Source organism: Oncorhynchus kisutch, linkage group LG9 (assembly GCF_002021735.2).
Source record: "Oncorhynchus kisutch isolate 150728-3 linkage group LG9, Okis_V2, whole genome shotgun sequence".
NCBI classification, from domain to species: Eukaryota; Metazoa; Chordata; class Actinopteri; order Salmoniformes; family Salmonidae; genus Oncorhynchus; species Oncorhynchus kisutch.
The window spans coordinates 17,541,145-17,545,431 of NC_034182.2; the positions used below are offsets into that span (position 1 = coordinate 17,541,145).

The 4,287-nt window shown below is 43.7% G+C and overlaps 1 long non-coding RNA gene across 1 annotated transcript; it reads right to left on the minus strand.

Annotated features, from left to right (window-relative positions):
• Window positions 1-2,898: 2,898 nt before the first annotated feature.
• LOC116375219 (uncharacterized) lies at window positions 2,899-3,454 on the minus strand. The gene is made up of 2 exons (XR_004210947.1): window positions 3,355-3,454; window positions 2,899-2,935 (listed from the first exon to the last, which is right to left on the minus strand). It is a non-coding gene; the product is annotated as an uncharacterized LOC116375219 (long non-coding RNA).
• Between the last annotated feature and the right edge of the window lie 833 nt (window positions 3,455-4,287).

The following is a 4,287-nucleotide window of genomic DNA, read 5'->3' on the forward strand; positions in this document are numbered from 1 at the left end:
CGGCTTGGTCGTTATCCAGCATCTTTTGCAAAATTACGCTTCATGTCAGGCTTTTTGTCTAAAGTCCTGCGAAGTGATGTGAGACGGTTCATGGCCTGCTCCCTGTTATTAGGAAGGCGACGTCTAGTGGGGCGAAAGGGTAGTGGAGCCACCCAGTTGTTTTCATCATCCTGGAAAACCTGTTTGTCCATAATGTCCAAGAAGGCTTTGTCCTCCACTGATGGTGCTGGTTTATCATCGTCTTGTGTTTTGTCGAACACGGAACATCCCAGGCTGTCTGTGTTCACAGTTGTGTTTGGATCTCTCAAGTGCACTGTAGAGGGAGAGATGTGTTTCTGAGCTACGCTGTTGTAGTTCTCTTTCACCTGGATGATGTCAGGGCAAGGGCTCAGATATCCTATCTGTGCGACCATTTTGAAGTATGTTTGTCCTGAACACGTTAACATTGGCTGGTCGGTGAGCCGTTCCCAGACAGACCTCACCTACGATGACCCACCCGAGGTCGAGTCGCTGTGCATAAGGAGTGTCGTGGGGCCCATTGATTTGCTCTCGTACCTTGTGTACCCTTAAGATGTCTCGTCCTAAGAGCAGGAGGATGGGAGCGTCTGGGTCCACAGCTGGAATTCTGTCCATAACTGGTGGGGATGGGGATGATGATACGCAATGTCGGGGGAGGGAATCTCCATCCTATCGTCTGGCATCATATCACACTCTATCAGAGTAGGGAGAGTGAGCTGCATGTGTCCATCTATAGACTCCATCATGAGGTTGACGGCTCTCCTGCCTGAAGTCTCTGTTACCCCAGAACACGTCTTCATGGTGTATGGAGCAGAGTTGTCATTGATGTTGAAGAGACTGAAAAACTCTGTCTTGGCCAGAGATTTGTTACTCTGTTCATCAAGCACTACGTACATTTTGACAGCTTTCTCTCTTTTCCCAGCCGGATAAGCTTTGACTAGGCATATTTTTGAACATGATCTTGGATTGACTGCCTCACCACAGATCTCTGTACACTTTGAGGTGACGGATAGAAGAGCATCGTCACCTTGCTCCCCGCCATGCTCTGTCTCTGCTGTAGCGGTGTCTGTATTTGTAGGGGCTGGGCCTGGATGCAGAGCAGCAAGATGCCTGTCGCTGTCGCACTCAGAGCACTTGATTGAAACCTTACAGTCTTTAGCTCTGTGCTGAGTTGACCCACAACATCGGAAACAAATGCCATTGTCTTTGAGATATGATTTGCGCTCATCTAGAGTTTTGTATCTAAACCCACGACACTTTTTAAGAGGATGAGGCTTGTTATGTATTGGGCAGTGACGGTTAGGGTTTTCAACCTTTGTCTTACTGGGTTTGGTTTGGTGGTCTGAGGCCTCAGATGACACATCTGTCTTGTATACAGTCACAGGTGTCTTGCTGCTGTACCTGGCAGGTTTCTCAGTTTTCATGGACACCTGGTTAGTTGAGGTGTAGAGGGTGAAGCTGGGGTCATTTCTTATTTTCGCCTGGTTCCTGATGAATCTCGAGAAGAATGAGAATGGTGGGAATGCTACCCGATAGTCCTCCTTATATTTGGATCCCTGTGCTATCCATTTTTCTTGTAAACTGAATGGAAGTTTCTCTACAATAGAGATGTGTCCAGATAAGCGAGGCCTGGAAGGTACCCTTCTACTTTAGCACACTCCAGTTCAAGAAGAATATCACCTAGTTCTCTTAGTTTGTGATTGTCTTTGTTAGCCAGTTTTGGAAAATCATCAATTTTCTTCAACAGTGCATTCTCGATCACTTCGGGTGTACCATAGCACTCTTCTAGTCGTTGCCAGACCATGCTGTTGCATTGAAAATATGGACAGATCTAATTCTGTTTGCTTGCTCAGACGACTCTGCCCCTAGCCACTTGGTAATTAGATCTAACTCTTCCCTGGCTGATAAATTCAAATCTCTGATCGTATTGAGAAAGGATGCTTTCCATGCCCAATAATTTTCAGGGCGATCATCAAACTTCAGGAGTCCGGAACTCACCATCTCACGTCGTAGGAGGTACTTGGTGAGGTCTGGTGCCACTTGTGACTCAGGGAAGTTGTGTGTGTGTGACTGGAAGTGGGCTTGCTTTCCATTTCCACCATGCTGCTGTTCATTTCTTTTGAACGGAGAGTCTCTGCTCATGTTCTGTTGTTTGCTACTTTCTGGATTATGGCATGTAGCTGGGTCAACACTAAGCTCTTGTTTCTCCACTTCAAATGGAAGTTCAGCAAAGTAGGGCCTAGCATGTTGTTGCACATACTCACATGTACGTTGGACTGGACTTAAGGGCTGTGTCCCTGTGTCTAGATCTTTGCGAAGCTCTCTGCGTTCTGATCCTACAACTTCTTCAAAGGCTGCAGCTTCAGCCAACGCAGCAGCAGCTGCTCTCTCAACTTGGAGAACATATAAACTTGCCTCGAGGTCAGCTTTTTGCTTCAACAAGCTGGCCTCTATTTCTGCCTTTTGTTTCATCACAGAAGCTTCCTTCTCAGCATAAGAGACTTGTGCGCATGCTGCGTCCGCCTTGGCGCGTGCTTTGATGGCTGCAGAACTCGCGGTTGAGGATCTGCTTGACTGTTTTGATGACCTTGATCTTGTAGATTGAGACTTGGTCCCAATGTGCTGAAGAGGCTCTTCCATCTCTCTCTGTTGAACACCTGGCTCTGCTTGTTGCATCATAGACTGCTGGTCTTCCCTAGGAAGAGAGGCTTTGTTTGCTGATGAACGTAGAAACAAAACCACCGTGTGTGGTTATTCTTGAGCTTGAGCCCGCTGTGATGATGTTTTTTCACTATTCTGCCCTTGAGTTGCATTCCCATGCAAAACTAGACAGATAGCTAACAACTAAGTCTTCAATAAAACTCCCAAGGCGTGACTTTTCTTGAATGAATATATTGAAAACGTTTATGTTGTGAAACTGCAAAATACAGAAAATAATATACTTTAGTATTCAATTCACACCGACATACTGTAGCTGTACATTAAACATTTGAAGTTGCATAAATACAAGCACGTGCTAAGGTACCATGCATCTGGCATGATGCCAAACCATATAGCTAATTGTTACTCATATGGTAATTGGCTCCTTTCATTACTCTAATAATGTACAACCATTTATGTAGAATAACAAAGCATATTACACTAGGAACAGTAACAAAACTACAGTATTGTATATTTTACAATTCGTTTGCATGACGCACGAGCAAAGTAATACAGCTAACGACATACATTTAAAGGCATTGCAATTTGTGAGTAAATGCAACCAATATTGATATGTAAGCAACTCTATCAATAACAAGATTATCATCATTAGCTAAATGCTTGAATCGAACTTACAAACAAATATTTCCAAGGCTGAAGCGTGACAAGAAATAACCGAAAGACCTGCACCGTAGCGTTGTTTGTAGCTGCTTCTTTGCGTGCAAAACTAATTCTGTTTGCGTCGTCTTTCTAAGTACCAGAAAACTCCACTAGGGGGCGAATAACACCATTGAACACAATGAAAATCCAATTTAACCATTGTAAATAAAACAATCTGTTACCTTCTAACAGGATGGCAGCACAAGTATGGTTGTTGAATTTGTACATTTTCTGTCCTTCATCAAATGAGTTCTTATCATTAGGTTATGACAATACATTACATATATCCTAAGGCCTAGTTTACACGAATACAGTGACCTTAAACTCACGGTTTTACGGGCCACATCAGGCCTGAAAGCAGGGTTGCAAAATTCCAGCAAATGTTCAGATTTCCTGCTAATTCCCTCCCATTTCCAGGAATCTTCCAACCAGGATTTCTGGAAAACCTGGGAGTTTTGGGAAAGTTACCAGAATTTTGCAACCCTACCTAAAAGTCACATTATGCTGGCTTGCAATGTGATGTGTAGTTCCTATATGAATTAATTCAGAGTTAGGATATCCAACAGGAATTTTCATTCACCTACAACCAATGTTCCCTCAAAAGGTCTGCTTAGCGAAAACTAGGTTGTGACAATTCTGTGCAACTTCCGTGCTGCCTACCATCAAAAACCATGGAGAAAAACGCATCCCATAAAAACATGGAAATACCTGTTCTATCATTAAGCCTACAGTTGCTGGCAATGTGTGGTGTTCAATGTACGCCAACATTTCGTGAGACTTGCTGGGCTTGACATTTTTTTTAAACATGCAGGGCTTGACATTAACCTATACATCCACTTGTCCTTCAGACAAGGAGGTGACTGAAGATGTTGTGTTGTTTGATGCAAGAAACCACTTTATAAAATAAAT